Source organism: Triticum dicoccoides, chromosome 3B (genome assembly GCF_002162155.2).
Source record: "Triticum dicoccoides isolate Atlit2015 ecotype Zavitan chromosome 3B, WEW_v2.0, whole genome shotgun sequence".
NCBI classification, from domain to species: domain Eukaryota; kingdom Viridiplantae; phylum Streptophyta; class Magnoliopsida; order Poales; family Poaceae; genus Triticum; species Triticum dicoccoides.
The window spans coordinates 523,110,372-523,121,982 of record NC_041385.1 but is presented as its reverse complement, the minus strand read 5'-3'; positions in this window follow the sequence as shown (position 1 = coordinate 523,121,982).

Genomic DNA, 11,611 nt, shown 5'->3' with positions numbered 1-11,611 from the left:
CCCCCTTCTCGCCTCGCGCTAACGCACGCAGTGCACTTGGTTGACAGGCGCAGTGCGGACATTCTATTTTCCAACAAATGGGACGCACACAACCCAGAGCCACACCCTTAAGATAGACAGGGGCAACGGGGTGTGACGGACTTGCCTACGCATGCGGTGCCGCGGCACGCCGCGTCGCTGCCTGCTCCAACTCGTTCCAGGCTCGGCCTCGCACGGGGATGGGGAGGGGGCTCACGACCCCCCCCTCCCTACCCCCTTCTCAGCCTCGTGCTAACGCACGCAATGCGTACAGAAGCAATACAAATCTAAAGACAACTAAAAAATTGGGGCCCCCCTGATGACCCACAAGTGTAGGGGATCGCAACAGCTTTCGAGGGTAAAGTATTCAACCCAAATCTATTGATTCGACACAAGGGGAGCCAAAGAATATTCTTGAGTATTAGCAGTTGAGTTGTCAATTCAACCACACCTGGATAACTTAGTATCTGCAGCAAAGTATTTAGCATAAAAGTAGTAGGATAGTAATGGTAATGATGGTAAAAGGTAAAGATAGTAGTAGCATTATTTTTGGTGTTTTGTAGTGATTGTAACAGTAGCAACGGAAAAGTAAATAAGTGAAGCACAATATATGAAAAGCTCGTAGGCAATGGATCAGTGATGGATAATTATGCCGGATGCGATTCCTCATGTAATAGCTATAACATAGGGTGACACAGAACTAGCTCCAGTTCATCAATGTAATGTAGGCATGTATTCCGTAAGTAGTCATACGTGCTTATGGAAAAGAACTTGCATGACATCTTTTGTCCTACCCTCCCTTGGCAGTGGGGTCCTAGTGGAAACTAAGGGATATTAAGGCCTCCTTTTAATAGAGTACCGGACCAAAGCATTAACACATAGTAAATACATGAAGTCCTCAAACTACGGTCATCACCGAGAAGTATCCCGATTATTGTCACTTCGGGGTTGTCGGATCATAACACATAATAGGTGACGATAGACTTGCAAGATAGGATCAAGAACACACATATATTCATGAAAACATAATAGGTTCAGATCTAAAATCATGGCACTCGGGCCCTAGTGACAAGCATTAAGCATAGCAAAGTCATAGCAACATCAATCTCAGAACATAGTGGATACTAGGGATCAAACCCTAACAAAACTAACTTGATTACATGGTAAATCTCATCCAACCCATCACCATCCAGCAAGCCTACGATGGAATTACTCACGCACGGAGGTGAGCATCATGAAATTGTTGATGGAGGATGGTTGATGATAACGACGGCAACGAATCCCCCTCTCCGGAGCCCCAAACAAACTCTAGATCAGCCCTCCCGAGAGAGATTAGGGCTTGGCGGCAGCTCCGTGTCGTAAAACGCGATGAAACTTTCTCTCTGATATTTTTCTCCGCGAGACGGAAGATATAGAGTTGGAGTTCAGGTCGGTGGAGGTCCAGGGGGCCCACGAGATAGGGGGCGCGCCCTACAGGGGGGCGCCCCCTGTCTCGTGGACAGGCTGTGCGCCCCCTCGTGTATTTCTTTCGCCCAAAAATTCTTATTCATTCCAAAAGGTGCCTCCATGGATTTGCAGGTCATTCCAAGAACTTTTCTTTTCTACACATAAAACAACATCATGGCAGTTCTACTCAAAACAGCGTCAGTCCAGGTTAGTTTCATTCAAATCATGCAAGTTAGAGCCCAAAACAAGGCAAAAGTGTTTGGGAAAGTAGATACGTTGGAGACATATCAACTCCCCCAAGCTTAAACCTTTGCTTGTCCTCAAGCAATTTAGTTGATAAACTGAAAGTGATAAAGAAAAACTTTTACAAACTTTGTTTGCTCTTGTTGTTATAAACATGAAAAGCCAGCATTCAAGTTTCAGCAAATATTATGAACTAACCATACTCACAATAACACTTGGGTCTCACAATTACTCATATCAATAGCATAATTAGCTAGCGAGCCATAATAATAAAACTCGGATGACAACACTTTCTCAAAACAATCATAACATGATATAATAAAATGGTATCTCACTAGCCCTTTCTGAGACCACAAAACATAAATGCAGAGCACCTTTAAAGATCAAGGACTGACTAAACATTGTAATTCATGGTAAAAGAGATCCGGTCAAGTCATACCCAATATAAACCAATAGTAATACACACAAATAACAGTGTGCTCTCAAGCGGGTGCTTTTTAATAAGAAGGGTGATGACTCAACATAAAAGTAAATAGATAGGCCCTTCGCAGAGGGAAGCAGGGATTTGTAGAGGTGCGAGAGCTTGATTTTAATATAGAGATTGAATAACATTTTGAGCGGCATACTTTCGCTGTCAACGCAACAACTATGAGATGGTTGTATCTTCCATACTAAATGCATTATAGGCAGCTCCCACGCAGAATATTAAAAGTGTATACTCCCCCAACCACCAACAAGCATCAATCCATCGCTTTCTCGTAACAACGAGTGCCTCCAACAAACAACAATCCTGGTGGAGTTTTGTTTAATTATTTTGATTTGCTTTGATCTTTTCGGATCAAGGGACTGGGCATCCCGGTTACCGGCCCTTTCTCATGAATGAGGAGTGGAGTCCACTCCTCTGAGAATAACCCACCTAGCATGGAAGATATAGGCAGCCCTAGTGGAAACATGAGCGGCTAGAGCATACAAAACAGAATTTCATTTGAAGGTTTAGAGTTTGGCACATACAAATTTACTTGGAACGGCAGGTAAATACCGCATATAGGAAGGTATGGTGGACTCATATGGAACAACTTTGGGGTTTAAGGAGTTTGGATGCACAAGCAGTATTCCTGCTTAGTACAGGTGAAGGCTAGCAAAAGACTGAGAAGCGACCAACTGCGAGAGAGACAACAATCATAAACATGCATTAATACTAATTCACACCGAGTACAAACATGAGTAGGATATAATCCACCATGAACATAAATATCATGAAGGCTATGTTGATTTGTTTCAACTACATGCGTGAACATGTTCCAAGTCGAGTCACTCAATTCATTCAAAGGAGGATACCATCCCATCATACCACATCATAATCATTCTAATATCATGTTGGCACGCAAGGTAAACCATTATAACTCAAAGCTAATCAAGCATGGCACAAGCAACTATAATCTCTAAATGTCATTGCAAATATGTTTACTTCATAATAAGCTGACTCAGAAACGATGAACTCATCATATTTACAAAAACAAGAGAGGTCGAGTTCATACTAGCTTTTCTCATCCCAATAAGTCCATCATATATCGTCATTATTGCCTTTCACTTGCACAACCGAATGATGTGTATAATAATAAGAGTGTAGGTGCATTGGACTAAGCTGGAATCTGCAAGCATTCAACTCAAAAGAGAAGACAAATAATATGGGCTCTAAATTAAATAAACAAGCATGCACATGAGAGCCACTAAGCATTTTCAATAAGGTCTTCTCGACCCCCCAAAGGAAAGAAAAGAAAATAAAACTATTTACACGGGAAAGCTGCCAACAAGTAAAAGAAGAACAAGAAATCTTTTTGGATTTTTTCATTTTAATTCTACTACAAGCATGGAAATTAAACTAACTAATTTTTTTAGTTTTTCTCAAGGTTTATCAAACACACAAGAAGAAAACTAGAAAAAGGAATTTAAACTAGCATGGATAATACAATGAAAGAGTATGAGCACCGACAACTAGTGTGTGAACATGAATGTAAAGTCGGTGAGAAATACGTACTCCCCCAAGCTTAGGCTTTTGGCCTAAGTTGGTCTAATACCAGGGACCGCTGCTACTCTCCCCGGTGTAATGAGATGTGTAATCAGGATACCACTGGCTGGTCATCTCCGGATCCCATTGGACAGATGATGCACGATAAAGGTCCCGTTCAGGTTCCGGCTAAGGTTCAGGTTCTGGAGTAAAAGCTTGGGCTCGATGATTGTTCACCGCTTCCGGTGTGACGAGAAAATTTTCTGCAAGCAAATCAAACAACAAAGGCGCGGGCAAAATAATAATCTCAAAGTGTTTCTTATTGAATCTAAGTTTATACAAGAGCATCCTATCTTCGTTGTCAACAATAAACTTGTGTGCTACCATGCTCTTGTAATCTAAAATGTGAGGAGGCAATATTGTCTCCTTTTCCTCATGGTGCCTAAAATCCTCAAATATTCCAGAAAAAATTATACTAAATTTGCAGGGCATTTGGAGCACTTTTATTTTCAGACTATTTTTTAATGCACGAATAATTTAGAAAACAGACGGATAATACTATTTTTCCTTTATTTAATCTAAATATCAGAAAGTAAAAAGAGGGTGCAGAAGGTTGTGCCTTCTAGTTTCATCCATCTCGTGATCATCAAAATGAACCCACTAACAAGGTTGATCAAGTCTTGTTAACAAACTCATTCCGAATAGCACGGAACCAGAGAAATTTCGAATAACACTAAGTTACCTCAACGGGGATATGAAATCCCCAACAATAAGAATATCATACTTTTTCTTGACAGTAGGGAGAGGAAACTCAAAACCTCCAATAATAATTGATGGAATTTTCTCAATAGTATTTATGCTATGAACTTGGATTTGCTTCCACGGAAAATGTACCGTATGCTCATTACCATTAATATGAAAGGTGACATTGCCTTTGTTGCAATCAATAATAGCTCCTGTGGTATTTAAAAAGGTTCTACCAAGAATAATAGACATACTACCATCCTCGGGAATATCGAGAATAACGAAGTCTGTTAAGATAGTAACATTTGCAACAACAAGAGGCACGTCCTCACAAATGCCGACAGGTATGGCAGTTGATTTGTCAACCATTTGCAAAGATATTTCAGTAGGTATCAACTTACTTAATTCAAGTCTACGGTACAAGGAAAGAGGCATAACACTAACACCGATTCCTAAATCACATAAAACAGTTTTAACATAATTTCTTTTAATAGAGCATGGTATAGTGGGTACTCCAGGATCACCAAGTTCCTGAGGAATTCCACCCTTAAAGGTATAGTTGGCAAGCATGGTGGAAATCTCAGTTTCAGGTATTTTCCTCTTATTAGTGATGATATCTTTCATATATTTAGCATAAGGGTTTGATTTAAGCATATCAGTTAAGCGCATGCGTAAGAAAATAGGTCTAATCATTTCAGCAAAACGCTCAAAGTCCTCATCATCCTTTGACTTGGATGGTTTAGGAGGAAAGGGCATGGGTTTCTGAACCCATGGTTCTCTTTCTCTACCATGCTTCCTAGCAACAAAATATCTCTTATCATAACATTGGTTTCTTGATTGTGGGTTATCAAGACCGATAGCGGGTTCAATTTCTATTTCATTGTTATTACTAGGTTGAGCATCTACATGAACATCATTATTAGCATTATCATCAGGTTCATGTTCATCTCCGGATTGTGTTTCAGCATCAGAGATAGAAGTATTATTAGGATTCTTAGGTGTTTCCGAATTAGGTTCACTATAAGCATGCAAAGTCCTATTGTTCTTCTTTTTCTTCTTCTTAGAAGAACTAGGAGCATCTAGATTATTATTCTAAGAATCTTGTTCAATTCTTTTAGGGTGGCCTTCAGGATACAAAGGTTCCTGAGTCATTCTACCAGTTCTAGTAGCCACTCTAACATCAAAGTCATTTTTATTATTTAATTCAGCAAGCAATTCATTCTGAGCCTTAAGTACTTGTTCAGCTTGAGTAGCAACCATGGAAGCATGTTTACTAGTGAGTTTAAGTTCACCTTTAACTCTAGCTACATAATCATTGAAGCGTCCTATCGTATAAGCATTATTCTTCAATTTTCTACCAACATAGTCATTGAAATTTTCTTGTCTATTCATGAAATCATCAAATTCATCTAAGCAAGGGCTATGAAATTTAGTAGATGGGATTTCATCTTTATGATATCTATAGAGAGAATTTACCTTTACTACCTGTGTCGGGTTATCAAGACAATGCGTTTCTTCAATAGGCGGTATATTAAGACCATGTATTTCTTCAATAGGAGGTAAATTCTTAACATCTTCAGCTTTAATACCTTTTTCTTTCATTGATTTCTTTGCCTCTTGCATATCTTCAGGACTGAGAAATAGAACACCTCTCTTCTTTGGAGTGGGTTTAGGAATAGGCTCAGGAGTTGGCTCAATTGGTTCAGGAATTGGCTCAGGGAGAGTCCAATTATTTTCATTAGTCAACATATTATTCAATAGTAACTCAGCTTCGTCGACTGTTCTTTCCCTGAAAACACAACCAACACAACTATCCAAGTAGTCCTTGGAAGCATCGGTTAGTCCATTATAAAAGATATCAAGTATTTCATTTTTCTTAAGTGGATGATCAGGCAAAGCATTAAGTAATCGGAGAAGCCTCGCCCAAGCTTGTGGGAGACTCTCTTCTTTGACTTGCACACAATTATATATTTCCCGCAAGGCAGCTTGTTTCTTATGAGCAATGAAATATTTAGCACAGAAGTAATAAATCATATCCTGGGGACTACGCACACAACCAGGAGCAAGAGAATTATACCAAGTTTTAGCATCACCCTTTAATGAGAACGAGAATATGTTAAGGATATAAAAATAGCGAGATCTATCATCATGAGTAAACAGGGTAGCTATATAATTCAACTTGGTAAGATGTGCCACAAGAGTTTCAGATTCAAGGCCATAAAAAGGATCGGATTCTACCAAAGTAATAATTTCAGGATCAATAGAGAATTTATAATCCTTATCAGTAACAAAGATAGGTGAAGTGGCAAAAGCAGTGTCAGGTTTGATTCTAGCATTAAGAGATTGCTGCTTCCATTTAGCTAATAGTTTCTTAATATCATATCTATCTTTGCAGGCAAAAATAGCTTCAGCAGCTTCTTTATTCATAACATAACCCTCAGGAACAAGAGGCAATACATAATCATTGGGAGAATTTTCATCATCACTATCATCAATAATAGCATCTTCAATATTTTCATTCCCCCTAACTCTAGCAAGTTGTTCATCAAGAAATTCACCTAATGACACAGTAGTATCACGCACAGAAGTAGTTTCACAATAAGTATCATGCAAAGCAGAAGTGGCATCATCGATAACATGCAACATATCAGAATTCATAGTAGTAGCAGGTTTAGGTGTCACAAGCTTATTAATAACAGAAGGGGAATCTAGTGCAGAGCTAGATGGCAGTTCCTTACCTCCCCTCGTAGTTGAGGGAAAAATCTTGGTGTTAGCATCTTTCAAGTTCTTCATAGTGATCAACAGATATAAATCCCAAGTGACTTAGAGAATAGAGTTATGCTCCCCGGCAACGGCGCAAGAAATTAGTCTTGATGACCCACAAGTGTAGGGGATCGCAATAGCTTTCGAGGGTAAAGTATTCGACCCAAATTTATTGATTCGACACAAGGGCAGCCAAAGAATATTCTTGAGTATTAGCAGTTGAGCTGTCAATTCAACCACACCTGGATAACTTAGTATATGCAGCAAAGTATTTAGTATAAAAGTAGTAGGATAGTAATGGTAATGGTGGTAAAAGGTAAAGATAGTAGTAGCAATATTTTTGGTGTTTTGTAGTGATTGTAACAGTAGCAACGGAAAAGTAAATAAGCGAAGCACAATATATGAAAAGCTCGTAGGTAATGGATCAGTGATGGATAATTATGTCGGATGCGATTCCTCATGTAATAGCTATAACATAGGGTGACACAGAACTAGCTCCAGTTCATCAATGTAATGTAGGCATGTATTCCGTAAATAGTCATACGTGCTTATGGAAAAGAACTTGCATGACATCTTTTGTCCTACCCTCCCGTGGTAGCGGGGTCCTAGTGGAAACTAAGGGATATTAAGGCCTCCTTTTCATAGAGTACCAGACCAAAGCATTAACACATAGTGAATACATGAAGTCCTCAAACTACGGTCATCACCGAGAAGTATCCCGATTATTGTCACTTCGGTGTTGTCGGATCATAACACATAATAGGTGACTATAGACTTGTAAGATAGGATCAAGAACACACATATATTCATGAAAACATAATAGGTTCAGATATGAAATCATGGCACTCGGGCCCTAGTGACAAGCATTAAGCATAGCAAAGTCATAGCAACATCAATCTCAGAACATAGTGGATACTAGGGATCAAACCCTAACAAAACTAACTTGATTACATGATAAATCTCATACAGCCCATCACCGTCCAGCAAGCCTACGATGGAATTACTCACGCACGGAGGTGAGCATCAGGAAATTGGTGATGGAGGATGGTTGATGATGACGAGGACGACGAATCCCCCTCTCCGGAGCCCCGAACGAACTCTAGATCAGCCCTCCCGAGAGAGATTAGGGCTTGGCGGCGGCTCCATGTCGTAAAACGCGATGAAACTTTCTCTCTGATTTTTTTCTCCGCGAGACGGAAGATATAGAGTTGGAGTTGAGGTCGGTGGAGGTCCAGGGGGCCCACGAGATAGGGGGCGCGCCCCCTGTCTTATGGACAGGCCGTGGGCCCCCTCGTGTATTTCTTTCGCCCAGAAATTCTTATTAATTCCAAAAAGTGCCTCCGTTGATTTGCAGGTCATTCCGAGAACTTTTCTTTTCTACACATAAAACAACGTCATGGCAGTTCTGCTGAAAACAGCGTCAGTCCGGGTTAGTTTCATTCAAATCATGCAAGTTAGAGTCCAAAACAAGGGCAAAAGTGTTTGGAAAAGTAGATACATTGGAGACGTACACCCCCCAACACCCCCCCCCGTCTACCTTACCGTACAAACAATAAAAAAACTAACTGCAAAACGCAACTTTAGGCAAAAACAATGCGTTTTGTTGAGGAAAAAAGCAGTGTAGTATCATAAAGCAATTCAGTTTCGGCATACACACAGGTGCAGCGCTAAACTTTGTAGACAAAAAAATACAGTGCTTTTTGTTGGACAAAGAAGTTCGACATCAAATGCGATGCAGTTTATGGAACACGTACGATACATATAAGCGTGACAAATGCGAGTTCACACAGAACGTGGTCGTCGACAAAATAAAAATATACACTTATATATATTGTATGAGTTATTTATATAAAATACACATACGCATACAAATTCATCCACATACAAATCCATCCACATACACTACTGCAAAAAGAACAAGAAAAAACACAACGACAGAAAAAAAAAGTCTTTTTCACACATTATCTACCTTAGTCAGCACACACATACACGACATCAACCCTAATTCTTGTCCACGCACAGGCTTTTGCCCCAGTAGAAAACAGTGCCCAAATGACTGTTACTGCATCTGCGATTGCGACAGGGAAGTGAGCCCGAGGTCCGCAATCAGATCACGTAGCTCAAGTGGCATGTCTTCATAATACAACATGTTCGAAGGATTGAACAGCAGCTGGAACATGTACTCCGCCTTGCTATCTTCAACAGCAGGGTAAAAAAAGAAAACTAAAAAAATGCAGACCAGTGATTAAAAAAAAGGTTGTCATGAAGAACAAAAAAGTGAAAAATTTAAAATAATAAAAAAAGTAACAAGAAAAAGAAGAAAACAGAGAAGGTGTTATGTCGGATTTCAAAATTCTCTCGACTAGACGTTGGCCGTCATACAACTGCGTCATCTTCAGAACATATATTCTGCACTCATTTTCTCCCTGCGTTGGCACGACCGGGTAAGAGGGCTTCTCTGCCAATTTAACCCAGTCAGGGTGGTTCTTCGATTTATACATTTTTCGCCATAAATCGCCTTCACCACCTGAGTCATCCTCCTCATGTGGCAAAAAAAGGAAGAACAAGGTAAAAATAACACACATCACAGATCAAAGTTGCTATTCAGACAAACCAAAAAAATACAAAAGTTGTTCTCAAATGTCTAGACAGTCCCTCTTTTTAAGTGCACGCAGGGTCATTTCATATTACCCTTTTTTACACAGATTATGGGGGGGGTGAGAAAATGCAGTTCTGTCGCGCATATGTTGTAGTGCACTACATAAACAAATGTGGTTCTATGTGTGCTAAAATTTGCATGTGCAGTTTATGATAAAAATGCAGTAGGAGAAACACAAAAAAGCTTTACGCTTGGCAAGAAAAAATGACATACCACTTCAGTGCAATCTGCGTGGTAGTCAGTCCTGCGCCACCTTGTCATGACATCAGGATGGCCAAAGTACTTCCTACTGTCATGGATATCAAGCGTCTGGCCATGCTAGTTCATCATGTATAAGGAATAATGACCATCCTTGGATCGCGGCATCATAATCTGTTCACATCAAAAAAACAAAAATGAAATGAAAAGTTCTTTCGACACGTAGCACCCGGACCACTGTTCCAAAAATAACTATAAAAAGAAATGCAACAAACCAGGAAAATAAATGACGGAAAACAATGAACTTACCAGTTTTGCATCCAACAGGTTTGCGCCGTCGCTCACAAAAACCTTGAACTACTTAACTGCATCTTCTAAAACAAACGAGCTATGCACAACTGGCAACACAAGGTTTCCGTCATTATCTCTTGCCACAAAGGTTTCCATTTGAAGAACATACTGCACAGAAAAAAGAACAAAAAAAGGACATGAAAAAAATAAACAATGCACGTAGGCATGGACATGAAAAAGCCAGTACAATAGGAAAGAATGACAGCAAACGTTTACCGTGATAAATAAAGTTGAAAGTAGCACATGTTCACCGGATTGATAAGCTAAACCAAATTCAGGGTCTTGCTTCCAGTACTTGATGACAAAATCCATGAGATACGAATCCATTAAAGCTCCTTTGCCAAATGTATCATAGATATAGTTGACATTGTAAGTATCGACATCATAAAAAGGATTGTTGACCATAGAGAACGCGTTCCTGCAGTAAACATACACAGATGGGATCAATAAAATTAAAATTAAAATCAAAACACGCAAAAAGGATGAAGGGCACACACATAAAAACTTACTCGTGGTATTTGGTTACAAAATCTTTGCTGAGAACAAGATCCTTTATTTTTCTTGCCTCATCAATATATTTGAACCTCGGAGGCTTCAATTTCTCTATAGAGCATCTCAACTTAAAATTCCTCTCACCTGCCCTCTTGTTCGAAAATACTTCAACCTCATCCATAGGAGGACGATTAATTGTTGCACTCCTAGGCCTAGTGATGCATGGACACGGTGTAACAAAATCATCAACATCAACATCATATACATCATGTGGAGAGCTAGTTCGAGAGATACTTCCACCATCAGGTCCAGATGCCACGTTTGTGTTCAAACCATCTCCGTCCAAAGAACCAGAATTATCTGGAGAGATCTGAATGACACAATCCTCCATAACGACCTCAGAACCCTGGGAATCAAACAGTGACGTACAGCCTTCATGAAGCCCCCCATTAAAACCTAAAAACGTGTAGAAAAAACATGGAAGCACTCAGCACAAAATACAAAAACCAAAAAACATGTATACAGAAAAATAGAATGCAGTCCATTTCTCTATAGCAATGCAGTCCATTTCTCTATAGCAATGCAGCCCACTTGTCTACAACAACGCAGTCCACTTGTATACAGCAATGCAACCCATTTCTCTACAGCATTGCAGGCCATTTCTCTACAACAATGCAGTCCATTTCTCT